The 18,554-nt window shown below is 44.8% G+C and overlaps 1 protein-coding gene across 5 annotated transcripts in view; it reads right to left on the reverse strand.

Annotated features, from left to right (window-relative positions):
* LARGE1 (LARGE xylosyl- and glucuronyltransferase 1) overlaps positions 1-18,554 on the reverse strand; it is a 641,552-nt gene that overhangs the window by 542,777 nt on the left and 80,221 nt on the right. The gene's annotated exons all lie outside the window — the stretch shown is intronic.

The following is an 18,554-nucleotide window of genomic DNA, read 5'->3' on the forward strand; positions in this document are numbered from 1 at the left end:
TACGGGATGGGGTATTAGTCTGTTCTCACACTGCTAATAAAGACATACCCGAGACTGGGTAATTTATAAATTATAATAAAAGACATACCCGAGACTGGGTAATTGCTAATAAAGACATACCCGAGACTGGGTAATTGCTAATAAAGACATACCCGAGACTGGGTAATTATAAAGGAAAGAGGTTTAATTGACTCATAGTTCAGGGTGGCTGGAGAGGCCTCAGGAAACTTACAATCATGATGGAAGGGGAAGCAAACACATCCTTCTTCACATGGTGGCAGCAAGGAGAAATGCTGAGCAAAAGGAGGGAAAGCCCCTTCTAAAACTATCAGATCTCGTGAGAACTCACTCACTGTCACCACTAACACAAGGACAACAGCATAGGGGTAACTGCCCCCTCGATTCAATTACCTCCCACCGGGTCCTTCCCATGACACTGGCGATTATAGGAACTACAATTCAAGGTGAGATTTGGGTGGGGACACAGCAAAACCGTATCAGATGGTGACAGAGAGAAGGAACAAAGCCCACTGTGGCTTTTTCCCACTTCCCATCAATCCTAACTCCAACAGAGACTGGAAGCTACTAAACTCCCCAGCTGCAATTAATAAAACAAAACAGCAGGTGTGGATGTGGGAAGGCGTTATAATGGAGGGACAAGGCTGGGATACAGAAACTGCCACTCCTGAGTAAGAACACAGAGCTGGGGAGGGCAGTGCTGAGGACATACATTCTGCCAGGAACCTTGATGCCAAGGACAGAGAGACCCGCTGTCCAGATCACATGTCAACACAGCAGTGTTCACTTCTCTCTCTTTTTTTAATATAGTGGTAAAATTCCACATCTGCAATAGCACAAACTTGGTGGCTTAAAACAACAGAAACATACTCTCTCACAAGTTTGGAAGCCAGAATTCCAAAATCAAGGTGCTGCAGGGCTGTGCTCCCTCCAGGGACTCTAGGGAAAACACATCTATTACCGGACTCTTGCAGCTTCTGATAACTGCCAGCATTCCTTGACCTGTGGCTGCATGACTGCAGTCTCTACCCTCAGGGTCACACTGCCTTCTCCTATGTGTTCAATCTCCCTTTGCCTCCTTTTTTTTTTTTTAAGATGGAGTCTCGCTCTGTCGCACAGGCTGGAGCACAATGGCGCAATCTCGGCTCACTGCAACCTCCGCCTCCTGGGTTCAAGCAATTCTCCTGCCTCAGCCTCCTGAGTAGCTGGGATTACAGGCACCTACCACTGCACTCGGCTAATTTTTGTATTTTTAGTAGAGATAGAATTTCACCATCTTGGCCAGGCTGGTCTCAAACTCCTGACCTCGTGATCCGCCCACCTCGGCCTCCCAAAGTGCTGAGATTACAGGCAAGAGCCACCACGCCCGGCCTTGCCTCCCTCTTATAAGGAGACATGTGATTGCCTTTAGTACCCACCTGGATAATCCATGCTTCTCTCATCTCAGGATCCTTAACTTAACCACATCCACAAGGGTCTTTTCCTATTTCCAAATCAGGGAACAGCTGCAGGTTTCAGGAACTGAAGCCTGTTATCATTGGCCTACAACAATTCTCATCTTACCTCATTTTTAAAAAAAACAATAAAAAAAAAATTAACCCTTTAAAACAGATAAATGAGAGTCAACACCCATCTCACCCTAGAATATCCAAGCTGGAAGTAGCCTTAGAAATCAGCTAACTCCAGCCTCCTCCACCTGAAAAGGGTCTGGGATGGAGGCAATTCACCCCGGATTACCCAGAAGATGCAGCCTACCAAACAAAAGCTAGTTTTATCAATGGTTTCTCCTAAGACGTTTAAAAGAGTTCACTGAGCCGGATACGGTGGCTCACGCCTGTAATCCCAGCACTTTGGGAGGCCGAGGCGGGCAGATCATAAGGTCAGAAGATCGAGACCAACCTGGCTAACACGATGAAACCCCATCTCTATTAAAAATACAAAAAAAAAAACCAATTAGCCGGGTGTGTTGGTGGGCACCTGTAACTCCAGCTACTCAGGAGGGTGAGGCAGGAGAATGGCGTGAACCCGGGAGGCGGAGCTTGCAGTGAGCCGAGATGGCGCCACTGCACTCCAGCCTGGGTGACAGAGCGAGACCCCCATCTCAAAAAAAAGAGTTCACTGAAAACAATGTCCTATTACCCTCCTTGCCCCTCTGTCCCCGCGCCAAAAAAATATACATAAACTTTTGGCACATGGACTGCAAAAAATGAGACACATCTCTACAGAGGGATACAATTTACATTTAAAAAGCAATTCTGGGTTAGCCCCAAAAAGTGGAAATAAGCGCAAAATGTCTGGCCTGAATTCACTCCTGGACAATACGAACTCAGATCCGTCCCATCGTGGCCAATACAGGAGCCACAGAGGGCATGTGATGAGAAGAGGCATTAGATCACGGCTGTTCTTTTCGAAGAAAAAGCTGACATCGTGGTGTAGAGCCAAGCTGGCCCATCACGGAGACTGGGAAGGAAGCTACTTCCACTGTCTACTTCAGCGGTTCCCAAACTTTAGGAACATCACTGTCACCTGGAGAGCTTTGTTCAAACAGATTGCTGCCCTCCCCTCAACACCTCCTCCCCCAGAGTTTCAGATTCTAGAGATCTAGGGTGGGATTGGATAATTTGGATTTCCAACAAGTTCCCAGGTGATGCATACTGCAGGGCTGAGAAGCACAGTTTGAAAGCCATTGCCCTATGGAAGACTTAGCCCAGGGAGCAGAAGAACTATAATAAAAGAGATGATATCAAAGAGAGTATTACAGAAATTCCTAAGATTTGGGCAGATGAGAAGAAATGAGATGGCGGAAGGGGACAAAGGTGTATTCAACAGAAGAGACACAGTGTAAAGGAAGAATTATCAGGAGAGGAGAAGATAAGCCCTGCACTGAAGATGCTAAGTTTAAAGGTGCCAGTAGGACAGATGGGGTAATTCACATACCAAGGGAGTAAGTCGATCCATGAGAAGAAGCCAGAGAACCTGGAGGTGACCTGCCTTTGAAGGACAGGAAGACAGATGCTGACACAGGTGACTGGATGGGAGTTCTTAAAGAATCCAGGGCATCCTGAGACAGTCCTCTTCAAGGAAAGCAGACAGAAAGGCTTCTAAACAAGGAAGGAGATGGTCAATGGCATGAAGTGCCACTGCAGAGTTCAGAAAAGATGAGGATGGAAGAAAGGTGCTTAGATCTGACAACTAGGTCATCAACAGCACACAGCAGCAGCTTGTGGGAAGGAAGCCAGGTTTGGGTGGCAAAGCTAAGAAAGGGAAAACGTTAGCCACAGGCTCTTCTTTGAAGTCTAGTGATGAAGGAGGAGTGAGAAAGAAGCGACATTGAGAAAGACAACTCTGAGGGTACCTTCCATGCCAGCACCCAGCACCCCTGCGGTTGCCCCAAAGGAACACACTGAAGTCTAAAGTCCCAGTCCCTAATGTTGTGCCCAACACCAATGTTAGCCTCAGTAAAGAATCACTAAATGAATGCATGCATAAACGCATAAATGAGAAAACATAACAATGCTACTAGAAGAGAAGGAAAAACGTTCTTTGCGCATGAATTTGGTGTGTAGCATTCCCTAGCTTTATTCAGTCACCATAGCCTCCTTGCTAATCAAGGTCCTTCTACTTGCTATTCCCTCTCGCTGCAATGTTCTTCCTCAATTATCTAAGAGGCTCACTTTCTCACTTCATTCAGTGCTAGATCAAATGCTACTTTCTCAGAGACGCTTTGTGCAGTCTCTTTTTCTTTACTATTTTTTTTTTTTTTTTTTTGAGAGAGAGTCTTGCTCTGTTGCCCAGGGTGGAGTGCAGTGGCGTGATTTCGGCTCACTGCAACCAACTCCTCCCGGGTTCAAGCGATTCTCCTGCCTCAGCCTCCCGAGTAGCTGGGATTACAGGCATGCACCACCGTGCCCGGCTAATTTTTGTATTTTTAATAGAGACGGGGGTTCGCCATGTTGTCCAGGCTGGTCTCCAACTCCTGACCTCAAGTGATCCACTCACCTCGGTCTCCCAAAGGGCTGGGATTACAGGCATGAGCCACTGCGCCCGGTCTTGTGGTCTCTTTTTCTAAAACATTATCATCCCACCCTTCACGTATGGCCCCGAGAGCCTCTGACCCCAGTACCATTAACCTGCCGTATTTCCCCTTCTCAGCACTCCATGCCACCTGACATATTTTATATCTATTCGTTTGTTTACTATAAGATCCACTGGACTGGGCTTTGCTTCGTTCATTCCTGTATCCCTGGTGCCTAGTACAGTTCCTGGCACACGGTAGGTGCTCAATAAATATTTATTAAGTGAATGAATCCACTATATTACCTCTCAAAAATTCTCCCAGCCTTAATAGTTCCTTTAAGGGTTCTTGGAGGAATGTGCTTGAACACTGGAAGGCATGGGGACTACTAAAACCCCTCCTCCTCCCTGCACCTGCACTGCAATCAGATGAAAACTGATGACTGGCAGAAAAATCCAGCCACCATCTGGCTGTTCAAGGACCCCTCCCGGGTACTGACAGCATTGCCATTCAAGATAATGAAGATTAAAACCAACAGTGATCCAGGGGGGACAGGTCCTCAGGAGGCAGCCTGGGTTGGACTTAACCCATTCTGAGCCAAGGAGCTCCCAGACATCTTGAGAAGAAATCACCATTCCCTGCAAGGGTGAAGGCAGGAGGCAGACAAGGCCCCTGCTTGAGAGATTATAGATGACTTGTCCAAAGAAAGGATGAGATGGAAGCAAAAGTGCTTTGGCAAGATAATGTCTGTGGGAAGATGAGGAATTCTCTTGCAATGACAGATGTAACATACCATGTGCCCACCAGTCAACAAGGTCCTTTGGGCCGGGTGCCAACCATGCTCTCTGCTCATTTATTAAAGCAACCGTGTGTGCTCCCACCATGACACCCAAGGCCTGAGACCCATGGCCACTCTGTCTTCAGGAGACACTCCATCTGTAAAATTTACAGAGAGAGCCTGTCCTGCTAAATCAAATTCCATAAGCAAATGCTGACCACATTTGATTATAACATAAAACTTAGAGGAGCTGTACAGAGAAGAGGAAACCAACACCACGCAGATGCCAAGGCAATGGGAGCTGGCTGCTGTCGAGTTCTTCCTTCCTTCCAGCTCACAGGTGAAGGAATTGTCAGGGACACATTTCCTCCGCGAGAGGCAGGAGGAAAGGGTTCAAAGCCGACTCTTGTGCCAGATGGCCTGCCTTTGAACTCCAGCTCTGCTACTTATCAGCTGTGTGACCTTGGACAACTTATTGAACATTTCCCTGCCTCAGTTTCCTCAAGGGTGAAATGAGGATGCAACAAGTATCTAACTCCTATAGTTACTGTGAGAATTAAACACACCTCAAGCAAATGCTGATACACGCAAGCTTATAGAGGCTGGAGATGATGACAGTGGCGGTGGTGGTTGTTCTCTTGGCCCATTCAGGCTGCTTTAACTGAATACCATAGACTGGGTGGCTTATAAACAATTTCTCACAATTCTGGAGGCTGAGAAGCTTAAGATCAGGAAGCAGCAGATTTGGTGTCTGGTGAGGGCACCCTTGCTGCTTCACAGACAGCAGTCTTCTTGCTGTGCCCTCACGTAGAAGAAAAGGTGAGGGAGCTCTCTGAGGTCTCTTTATATAAAAGCATTAATCTCATTCATGAGGACTCTGCCTTCATGACCTAAGTGTCACCTAAAGGCCTAAACCATCACCTTGAAAGTTAGGTTTCCTATGGATTTTGCAGGGGCACAAACATTTGGTCCATAGCAATGTAGACGACAATGGTGGTGATGACGATGATACTACTCACATATTAGCAGATACTCTTTTTTTCTTTTTCTTTTTTTTTTTTTTGAGACGGAGTCTCACTCTGTCGCCTAGGCTGGAGTGCAGTGGCGCGATCTCAGCTCACTGCAACCTCCGCCTCCCCGGTTCATGTGGTTCTCCTGTCTCAGCCTTCTGAGCAGCCGGGATTACAGGCGCCCACCACCACACCCGGCTAATTTTTTGTATTTTTAGTAGAGATGGGGTTTCACCATGTTGGCCAGGCTGGTCTCGAACTCCTGACCTCAGGTGATCCACCCACCTCCGCCTCTCAAAGTGCTGGGATTACAGGCGTGAGCCACTGCGACTGGCCCATTAGCAGAGATTCTAAGGGTTCACAGGCAAAGTTGTGACACAAAAAAAAGGAATGTCAAGAAAAGAATTCGTAAAAAGTCCCTTCTGATCTTGCATGTGGATACATACATGCACCCTCCCTCTGCTTCTGCCTTCCTGTTCCTCCAGAACACTCTGAAGACAGGGAGCCAGGGCCTGGAGAGCTGGAAGATGTCAGGTGAGAGGACAGGGAGCGCTGCCGTGAGGATGAAGTGGGAGGCTCATCGGAAGCTGCCTCTTCTCCTCTTGCCCTAGGTCCCTAGGTGGCCCCTGGGGCCAGAAGAGCACTCTCAAGCCACTCACAGTGGCTTCCCAAAACCAGCGATTGGATTGGAAAAGTAGTCCTAAGTTTTTAAAAAAAGATAACTGGACAAGAACTTGCAGTTTGCAAACTCAGACATAGACACATCACTAGGGAACAGTGGAAGCTACAGGGTCAGGTCCTCACACAACACACACACACACATGCATGTACACACACACACACACACACATACACATACACATACACATACATACATAGACTTGAGCCCCCAAAGAGGATAACGTTCAAGCTGCTTGGCCTTGCACACAAAGCCCCTCCCAGGCGTAATCCCAAGGCAACCACTTCACCTTTCCAAATCGTAAGCTTCTGGACTTTGGTAGTAACAGCCCTAGAATAATGCTCTCTTTCACACCTCAAACGTTTCTCACCTTTCTGTTCCTGCAGTTCCCACTGGCTACAAAGCCCTCCCTTCTTCCTTTCACCCGGCTAACACCAACTCAGCTTTCAAGATTCAGGAATCAAACATCTCCCTGGAAGCCTCTAGTCAGTGGCCCCTTTCCTGGGCTCCCATAATACCGTGCTTTTCTTACTGGAGTACCTTCAGCATGAGTCCTGGCACCTATCAATCATAATGACCAGATTCCTAGGAAGCTCACACATGCAGAGCTCACTTAGCTCGAGCTCCAGAACCAGAAGAAAGCACACAGCCACCTTCCTGTCTCATGTATGGAGTCCCATTCTCATCAGTGAAAAGTCCCAGACAGCAAAGCCCAAGCCCGAGGTACCCTGTGAGCTCTGTCTAAAGAACGAGACAGATCAGGAACAGAACTGAGAGGGAGTGGAGGTACAGAGGTCCAAAACACAACTGGAGGGCCCATAACAAACTCGAGCCTTAAAACACACAGTGCTGTCAGTGACCAAGGGAGCCTGGACCCAGAGCCCCCAGGCTTCACGCAAGCTGTGGCTTGGACCCTCCAATACAGGCCTCAACAGCATAGATGTCAGGAAGGATCGATTAAGATGGGGCAACCCCAGAGGGCTTGGAATTAGCTGGCTATACCCACTGTGCATAGGCTGTTTAAGCTGCAGCCCCAGACTTGCTACCGGCTGGGGCTCCCAGCTGCCACCAAAAAGATATCTTCCCTGGGAACCGGTCCAGCTCAGCAGGCAAGAGAGCACAGAGCCTGACACTGACTCTGGCACATGCTGTGTGGTCCTGGGGCAGTTAACTGGAACTTTAGACTGAGGCCCAGGATCTATGTCCAGTATGCAGTAAGCACTCAATAAGTGCTAAATGTTATTAGACAACTGTTGTTGGACTGGGCCAGACATGGCCTGGCAGGCACTATAGGCCCATCTGGTCTGAGGTGTGGTGCCTGCCCTCAGAGGGGTAAACACAGGCCACAGTGATTCAGTAAGTCTCAGAGGCACCTGTGCCTTCATCCTTTGGGAGAAGTGCGGGATGCCCCACTGCAGGGGTGACAGTCAACTCCAGAACCCCAAGAGCACTGTGCTCACCAAGCAGATGATGTCTCAGCCTGTAGAGGTAGCTGACTTTTATGTTAACCTTTAATTACATTATCTCCTCAATTAGATTTGAAACTAATGTAATACCGAAACATCTGAATGGCAGATTACCAATTATAAAGTCTAATCAAACCAGTGACCCTGGGTTACAGGCTTAACTGTGCCTCCCCTAAAATGTGTATGTTAAAGTTCTAACCATCAGTACCTAAGAATGTGATTGTATTTGAAGACAGGATCTTTAAAGAAGTAATTAGGGTAAGATGGGAATGTATGAGTGGGCCCTAATCCAGAATGACCAGTGTCCTTATAAGAAGAGGAGATAAGGATACAGACACACAGAGAGGGGAAACCATATGAAGACACAGGAAGACAGTCTTCCACAAGCCAAGGAGAGAGGCCCTGGAAGAAACCAACCTTGCTGACAACTTCATCTTGGACTTCTAGCCTGCAGAACTGTGATAGAATATATTTTTATCATTTAAGCCACCCAGTTTGTGGTACTTTGTTATGATAGGACTAGCAAACTAATACACTAGGTGAGGTCAGTCTTGGTGCACAATTATTGACATTTTTATTTATTTATTTTTATTTTTGTTTTTGCAGATGGAGCTTCACTCTTGCTGCCCAGGCTGGAGTGCAATGGTGCAATCTCAGCTCACTGCAACCTCTGCCTCCTGGGTTCAAGCGATTCTCCTGCCTCAGCCTCCCAAGCAGCTGGGGTTACAGGCATGCGCCACTACGCCCGGCTAATTTTTTGTATTTAGTAGAGATGAGGTTTCACTATGTTAGTCAGGCTGGTCTCGAACTCCTGACCTTAGGTGATCCACCCGTCTCGGCCTCCCAAAGTACTGGGATTACAGGCAATGAGCCACCATGCCCAGCTCAATTACTGTCATTTTAGCAGAACACTGGAATTCAGAAAAGCTGAATAATTTGCTAGAGCCACTCAGCCACTAAGTGGGAAAGCTGGGATTCAAGGTAATAAAGCCAGGCTCCTTCTACCACCAAGAATATAACACTTACTCAATATTTGTTTAGCATCTATTATGTGCTAAGATCTTCTTAAGGTGCTAAGGATACTACAGCAGCCAAAACAGACAAAATTTCTTCCCTAGTAGAGCTTTCAGACAAACAGGGAGCAAAAATAATCATAATCCCAGAGAAATGCAAATCAAAACCACAGTGATACCATCTCACACCAGTTAGACTGGCCATCATTAAAAAATCAGGAAACAACAGGTGCTGGAGAGGATGTGGAGAAATAGGAACACTTTTACACTGTTGGTGGGACTGTAAACTAGTTCAACCATTGTGGAAGTCAGTGTGGCGATTCCTCAGGGATCTAGAACTAGAAATACCATTTGACCCAGCCATCCCATTACTGGGTATATACCCAAAGGATTATAAATCATGCTGCTATAAAGACACATGCACACGTATGTTTATTGCGGCACTATTCACAATAGCGAAGAGTTGGAACCAACCCAAATGTCCAACAATGATAGACTGGATTAAGAAAATATGGCACATATACACCATGGAATACTATGCAGCCATAAAAAATGATGAGTTCATGTCCTTTGTAGGGACATGGATGAAACTGGAAAACATCATTCTCAGCCGGGCGCGGTGGCTCAAACCTGTAATCCCAGCACTTTGGGAGGCCGAGGAGGGCGGATCACAAGGTCAGGAGATCGAGACCATCCTGGCTAACACGGTGAAACCCCGTCTCTACTAAAAATATAAAAAATTAGCCGGGTGTGTTGGCGGGCGCCTGTAGTCCCAGCTACTCGGGAGGCTGAGGCAGGAGAATGGCGTGAACCCAGGAGGCGGAGCTTGCAGTGAGCCGAGATCACGCCACTGCACTCCAGCCTGGGGGACAGAGAAAGACTCCGTCTCAAAAAAAAAAAAAGAAAGAAAACATCATTCTCAGTAAACTATCGCAAGGACGAAAAACAAAACACCACATGTTCTCACTCATAGGTGGGAACTGAACAATGAGAACTCATGGACACAGGAAGGGGAACATCACACGCCGGGGACTGTTGTGGGGTTGGGGGAGGGGGGAGGGACAGCATTAGGAGATATACCTAATGCTAAATGACGAGTTAATGGGTGCAGGAAATCAACATGGCACATGGATACATATGTAACAAACCTGTACATTGTGCACATGTACCCTAAAACCTAAAGTGTAATAATAAAAAATAAAATATAAATAAATAAAAATTAAAAAAAAGAAAATATTAAATATGTACCTGTCAGGCCTCTGAGCCCAAGCTAAGCCATCATATCCCCTGTGACCTGCACGTATACATCCAAATGGCCTGAAGTAACTGAAGAATCACAAGAGTAGCGAAAACGGCAGGTTCCTGCCTTAACTGATGACATTACCTTGTGAAATTCCTTCTCCTGGCTCATCCCGGCTCAAAAGCTCCCCCAGTGAGCACCTTGTGTCCCCCACCCCTGCCAGCCAGAGAACAACCCCCTTTGATTGTAATTTTCCACTACCTACCCAAATCCTATAAAACAGCCCCACCCCATCTCCCTTTGCTGACTCTCTTTTTGGACTCAGCCTGTACCCAGGTGATTAAAAAGCTTTATTGCTCACACAAAGCCTGTTTGGTGGTCTCTTCACACGGACACGAGTGAAAGTACCTTCAGCAATAACTGGAGGGTGGTAGGAATATGAGCAAGTTCTTTTCTCATCCCATTCTATAGTTTTTACTATAAATATTTATGACGAACAAAATTTTCTTTTAAAAAAGCCAAATGGTAAAAGTGAATTTTCAAGAGAGCACTGCTCACTCCATTCACTGGTCTTTAAGTTTATGAAAAAAATCAGGCAGGGGCAAGTCATGAGCCCCAAGGAAAAGTTTCTATCATGTTAATATGCCTCAGCGACAAAGCTACAGCTTTAGAAATGATACAGTTAGCATTTCCCATGCAGGATAATTTTTGCTCTAAAGTTTGAGGCCAAAGCTATTTCAAAGAATAACCATGTTCAGAGAAATGGATTTTGTTTCTCTTCACCCAGATGAGAATTCACACAATGGCTAGCACTCTCCACCAGGGAAAATTCTTGCAAAACTGGAAGGAGCTGAATTTCACTTTATTGCTGGTGCTTATGAAGAAATTATTATTACATGTTCATAAGGGCTTTATGGTGGTATAATATTTTACTGCTAGAGAAGCATTCATACAATACGTGGCATCTTTAAGTGTCCTGTCATTTACAATTCTACACTTTAGAGTCTGTAAAGGCAGGCAAGTCTTTGCAAACCTCCTGTGATTTTCAACCCCCTGGACAGCTTGGCACTGTCTCAGCAGGGATTAACTGCAGTGCTGCCTGCAATGGAGGCTGCAAGGACTTCCTAGTTCTCTAACCCTCCAAGAGTGTGAGGTGCTTTCACAGTCATGTTAATGAATGCATCGGATGGCATTCAGGATAAAACCCGAAATTCAGCAGCATTCCTCAGGCTGGTGGATCTGAGCTGCCTAACAGAGGCAGGTGAGAAATGACATTTGAGAGCCTGGCAATATCCTCAAGCACTCACTTATTCATGCTAAAGACTTGCTGCCACTAACTGCAGCCTATTTTGAAAGTCATTATAACGAAGAGCTAAGTTAGAAGCCAGGTTCTCCAGCTCACCTGGCATGGATAAATGTCCAAATTCCAAGCTTCCTTTTATCATCTTTAAAATAGGGGAAATTACGGCATACGGTTAAAGGGGTCCTGAAATAAAATCGAGCATGTGAGGTCTTGGTCTGGAACCTAACACACATTAGGCGCTAACCACCAGAATGAGCAAAGTCACTGCTAATCGGGAAAAAGATTCAAATGAAGCCAGTAGTTAGCAATCACTCCTGCATTCCTCTTCCTCCCAACTGCATTAGCCCTGGATTAGCTTGACTTTACAAAGTCAGAAACAGCTCTGAACCCATAGATGGGAGTCAGTAAAGCTCCAGATTTTGCATTCAAAACTCTGTGTGCATGCACGTACACAAACAAGCACCTCTGGGGAAGAGGCCACATTTCAAGAGACTGTCAAAGGGATCCGTGACCAGGAAAGGGTGACAATGACTAGAGTGGAGTCCCGTTCAGCCTGCTTCCTACAGAGCTGGTGTGATGGAAAGGACAGACAGTGGAGGCAGATGGTTCCAAAGTTTAAATTCTGGCTCTGGCCCCTATTCACTGGTTGATCCTAGGGGAGCTCTCTACCTCTCTGAGCATGGTAGCTCCTATGTAAAATGGGAAAATGGAAGCAAGACCACCAGTTTGCAGTTATTAGGAGGACTAAATACAGTAACAAATGCCTGGCACACAGTGGTGTCAACTGTGTTAGTCTCCCCATTCACAGTCCCTGCCAGAAAACTGGAAGGTTCCCTCAGGCCAGCAGGACCAAGGACTAGCCTTGTCATATTTTTCTGTCCATTTGCTTCCTGTACATCAAGAACCCTGCAACTTCTACAACTGCTGTGCCAGACCAGGCCCGATCTCACTTATCTATGTTTGTCACCCATCTACGGTTCAGTGTTCCCTCTGTTCCCATCAACTTCCACACCCAAGGATCTCAGCTGCATTCCATGGCTTCGAGTGGCAGCCCAAGGTAGCAAAAAGTATGAGCTTCAGCAACAAGCCACCTGGGTTCAAACCTCAGTCCTCTCATTTCCTAGCTGGTGATCTAGACCAGTAACTTAACCCTTCTGTGATTCAGATTCTTTAGCTGTAAAATAGGGATGGCCATCATTATCTTACTGGAAAAAAAAGGAATTAATCCATGTAAAGTGTGAGGACAAGACCTGAAACACTGTAAGTCCCAACTACCATTATGACCTGATCACAAGAAACAGAGACTCAATAAGCCAGTTCAGATAACAGCAGTTTACCACGAACACAGAGAACGGAAAGGGAGATGGGCCGCGCATGAATCCCAGAATAGTAACTGTAGTACAAACAAGCAATATAGAAAATGTAGCTAGAACCCAGGCAGCACACGGGACTTCTGTGGGGGAGAGTGAGCTCTGTGAGCTCCGTGGAGGAGGATCAGCTTTGCCTCCAGCTAACTCTATAAGATCTGGCCCTGTCTTCTCCAGCCTCTTGACCCACTGCTACATCCATGATTGTGATTGAAATGCCAAAGGCACAGCGATTTTGTAATACTTTTAATTTATGGGCAGTGAAATTTAATTGTCACGTGCCACTCCATATATATATATGGAGTAGAAAGTATTACATATATACACACGTATACACACATATTTACCTATACATACATACGTATGTATACATATGGATACGAACAGGATATATACACACACACACATATAGTATACATATATGTGTGTATATATACGTGTGTGTGTACATATATATATATCCTGTCCTGTCTCCCCCTGCAACATTACGAATTTTTTAACAGCAAACACTTTCATACATGCCCTAACATCTTCAAGAAAGGCTAATTCAAGTGGAGAGAGACCAGGACCAAAAGGATTGTGAGAGACAAATGTAACCATTGAAAATAGAGAAAAAGCAAGCAGCCTAAGTGAAAAGCATTTGCAAAAACCCTTGTGAGAGTCAGCTACGTAGATGACTATGATGATCTGAGTCCATGAGGCATCTTCAGGATGCCTCAGAAGAAGAGCTGACCCAGGTGAGCGTGTTCGTATCAAACAGCTGCAGGTAGGGCTGAAGCCTATGGCCAGAGCTGGCTCTCAATGAGAACTTCTAGATGCTCTGCAGCAAATGAGCCTCAGGTGTGCTGAGGTGGTGCCTTCAGCTCCAGGCCAGCAAGATATCTTCCACTTATCCCAGTAAGCTGAACAAACATTATCATTTTCCACAAAGTTTCAGGGTGGGAAAGTTGAGGACACTCTACTTTAGAACACGGGCCAGCAAACTTTTTATGTGTAAGGTGAGATAGTAAATCACGTAAGCTGTGCATGCCATACTATCTCTCTGGCAACTCTCAACTCAATCACTGTAGTAGGAAAGCAACCACAGATAAGAGGAAACAGGCATGGTTGTGTGCCAAGAAAACTTAATTTATGGACAGTGAAATTTAATTTTCACGTGCTACAGAACAGTACTCTTGTTTTGATTTTTTTGGACACTTTCAACATGTAAAAGCCATTCTTAGCTCATGGGCTAAAGGAAGACAGACTGGCCCACAGCATGCCGACTCTTGCTCTCAATCATCACCCCAACACGATCTCTAGTAACATGCAACTTCAAGCTTCTGACATTCTATGTGGGGACTATGGCTGCTGAAATCTCGTCTATTCAATCTTCAGTGACTCACACAGCCACTAGGATCTCAAAAAATGGTTTTTAAAAAATTGAACAGGTGTCGTGGCTCATGCCTGTATTCCCAGCACTTTGGGAGGCCAAGATGGGAAGATTCCTTCAGGCCAGGAGTTTGAGACCAGCCTGAGCAACAGAGCAAGACCTCATCTCTATAAAAAGTTTAAAAATTAGCTGGATGTTGTTAAGCATGCCTGCAGTCCCAGCTACTTGGGAGGCTGAGGCAGGAGGATCGCTTGAGCCCAAGAGTTTGAGGCTGCAGTGTGAGATATGATTGTGCCACTGCACTCCACCCTGTCCCCAACAAAAATAAATAAATAAATAATTGTCCTTTAGCGATCTCTATCCTAATAAAATATCTTGGCAGTAGATCACCACTGCGTTCTGGAACAGTCCGTCCTACTGGTGGGGAGTTCCAGAGGTTAAAAGTTCTTCCTGAGATGATGTTCATCTCCCTCACTCCCCCAAGGGCTCCTGGGTCTCCCTGATTGTGTCTGCAGAATTAATCCAATCCATCTTGCCCATGACGGCTCTCCACGTTTTTTGTTTATATCAGGGAGGAAAAAAATGAAAGGAATGAATTACTCCCATAATAGAAAAATCTTTGCCAGGAGAGGAAGTGAACGTAGAATTTCTGATAGAAAACAATGCTTTTACCTAAACAGTGGCTTCAGAAATAGCCCAGTCCATAGACCTACCAAAAAGTCAAGAAATAATTTAGGAGAATATATTAGTCCACTTTTGCATTGCTAGCAAGAAATTCCTGAGGCTGAGTAATTTATAAAGAAAAGAAGTTTAATTGGCTTATGGTTCTGCAGGCTTGTACAAGAAGCATGGCACCCACATCTGCTGGGCCTCAGGAAGCTTACAATCATGGCGGGAGGTGAAAGAGGAGCAGACACGTCACATGCCAAAAGTGGGAGCAAGAAAGAGGGAGGAGGTCCCAGATTCTTTTAAACAACAGATTTCTCATGAGTGAGAACTGTCTCATTAACAAGGGGTTGGTGCCAACCCATTCATGAGGAATCAGCCCCCATGATCTAATTGCCTTCCACCAGCCCCATCTCCAACACTATGGATTTCACTGCAACATGAGATTTGGAGGAGACAAACATCCAAACCATATCAGAGAGAAAAAAGCATGTTTTCCTCAACCCCTGGCAGAGAAGATCCCCATTTACACATATGTTGGAACAAACAAATAAATAACTGAACAAATAATTGACCATATGTTAGCATGCCAATAGAGAACATTCTCATTCTACCGCAGCCCGTATAGATCACAAAAACAGAACAACTAGTGAGAATAAGATTTAGTAGCCTAAAGAGTTAAAATATGAATGCTATGGGGACCAATTGATTCTTTACTAAAATTCTTAATTTCCCTAGAGACAGACTGACTGCCTTCAAATCACATGTTCACATCAACTAAAAAAACAAGAAAAGCCATTATTAACTACCTACCAGGAGTATGAGGCACTTTGACTTGCGTCACCTCATCTAACTTTCATGCATACCTACTACAGGGAACTATGCCCCTCATTGTTCCAGAGAAGATCACCTGGACCCGGGGAACGTGGGGGCTCCAGGCTTCAAACCCAGATGCGTTCAACCCTAAAGCCCAGGCACCTTCTGCTGTAGGAGACATAAAACTCTGCTGATCCCATTTACTTATGGATCATGAGGTCATTATGAAAGGATCTATGGGACAGATCATTAGAGAAAATGCCTCTAAAATGCCTCTGAATTGAAGGTGGTAAGAAACTATGTAAACCAATACAGGAAAATGAATACGCAGGAAACGCATATCCATACTAACTAGGTTTAGGATTTTGCCCTATTTCATATTCAATTATAAAACTATTTGATTTAATAATATATGCAAAACAGCTAGCACTGCACCAAATCAGCACCCCCTCAAGAAAATGCAGATCCCCTCACTGTAAAATCTAGGAAAAATAAGGAATCCATGCACAAAAAGGGACCTAGTTTTTAAAAAACAAAAATGGTCATAAAAATGAATAAGAAATCCTGTTGCAGTTTTACTTCCTGTCTTTAAAAACTTTTTATACATATATTCTTTTAAAACTATTTTTGGAGACCAACTCACTTTGGCAAAATACTGAGAGCGATATAGTTTAATCTCTATTAGCTTGGAGCTGTGAAACTACATTGTTGATTTATTTCTCACAGAGTCTAAATTTGGTGTGAAAGGTTCTAGCATCTTTTCTTGCAAATATTTAGTATTTTACCACTTTTAAAGTGCTGTTGGATCTATTGCCCTCTTTCATCTTTACAGCAACCCTAGGTATAAGGCAAGTACAGAGAGTCCCTGATTTAGGATAATTCGACTTAGATTTTTCAGCTTTTTTTTTTTTTTCGGGAAAGGGTCTTGCCCAGTACCCAGGCTGGAGCACAGTGGCACAATCACGGCTCACTGCAGCCTAAACTCCCCAGGCACATGCTACCATGCCCATCTAATTTTTCCAGTTTTTGTAGAGACAAAGTTTTGTCACGTTGCCCAGGCTGGTCTCGAACTCCTGGGCTCAAGTGATCCACCTGCCTCAGCCTCCCAAAGTGCTGGGATTACAGGTGTGAGCCACCGCACCTGGCTGACTTTCCAGCTTTATAATGATGCAAAAGCAATATGTATTCAATAGAAACTATACTTGAGTACCCATATAACCATTCTGTTTTTCATTTTCAGTACTGTATTCAATATATCTAGGCTTAGGTTGCATGATTTTGCCCAAATACAGGCCAATGAAAGTGAGCATGTTTAAGGTAGGCTAAGCTAAACTATGCTGTAATGTAGGTTAAATGTACTAAATGCAAATATTGAACTTGATATTTTCAACTTATGATGGGTTTAGCAGGATGCAATCTATGCTAAGCCAAGGTGCATCTGTTCTGTTACTCTCATTTCTTTTTCCTCTTACAAATGTACAAAAAATGTTTCAGAGTTTATGAGGGAGCTTTCCAATGCAAGTGACAGAAAATCCAACTCAAACTAATGCAGGCAAAATAAAGGACTGAATAGTTCACAATCTGTAAGGTCCAGAGGTGAATCTACCCTCTGGCAAGGTTTGATCTGGGTCCAGGAGATGGCCTGGTCCCTCTCCACCTCTCAGCTCTGCTCTCATCCACATGGACTTCATACTCAGATGCCATGCAGTGGCAAGACAGCTGCTAGGTTGGATGTAGCTACGATACCTGCAGCTCCACCCTCTGAGTTCAAGGCCAGTGGGAAAGAACACACATACCTCTCAACAGTCCCAACAAAAGTCTCATCACATCTTGTGGGCTCCAACTAGGTCATGAAACCACCTCTAAGCCAATTACTATCAGCCAGTATCAGGAATAATCTGAGTCCTATGTCTCCCCCCTGAAGCCCTGCACAGTATCATCTCCACCAAAGTCCGTGGACTAAAGGGTGGGTGTGAGTGTGGGTCTCCCTGGGAAAACTGAGCAGGGTGAATAAATACAAAGTCAGAAAGCCAAGAGATCCTCAGCACAGGCTATGTGACTTGCCCAGAGTCACACTGCTACTAGGAGACAAAATCAGGACTCATGCACAAATCTCCTGGGACCAAGTACTCCAAAAATAGCGGCAAATTATTTTAGAACACACGGGTGCATCACAAAAAGTCCTCCAAACTGAATCTCTTGGTCACAAATAACAGTCTAAAATATTTAACAAACTGCCAACAGGACTTCAAAGAAAGCCATTTATAAAATAGAAAGTTTGTAAAATTAAACATGGTTACTGTTATCGAAATGGACATCCCTTTATAGTTCTAAATGGTTCCTTACCATCTAGAAAGTCAGAACACTGTACTCAAAAGTAAAAGGGAAAAGCTTTTTGACCTATTTTTGTCTCTACATGGACGTAAAGCACCGAATCCTATTTATTAAGTGCCTTCGACACACTGTTGCTCTGGTGATTTGCAACTTGAAAATGACACTTATTATTCAGCTAGAGATTAGAATCTCAAGCAGTAGGGCATTTTTTAATAAAAAAATAAAATTAAAAAATAGATTTGCCATTGTCTGCTTAATAAAACTAGTAGCCTTGCTGGCTTAGAGGGGAAATAACGTATTTCTTCAGATTTTTATATATTCATCTGAGCAGTGCCAAAAAAAAAAAGAGTTACTAATATTCATATCTTGAGCAATTGTACATTGCTTCTAACTATACATTCAATCTCTCTGGCACATCCACTGTGGCCCTGAGCAGCCAGTGCAGTCTCTTCTACCAAAACGAAGCAACCCCTCTGA

Source organism: Symphalangus syndactylus, chromosome 18 (genome assembly GCF_028878055.3).
Source record: "Symphalangus syndactylus isolate Jambi chromosome 18, NHGRI_mSymSyn1-v2.1_pri, whole genome shotgun sequence".
In the NCBI taxonomy this organism is placed as follows: Eukaryota; Metazoa; Chordata; class Mammalia; order Primates; family Hylobatidae; genus Symphalangus; species Symphalangus syndactylus.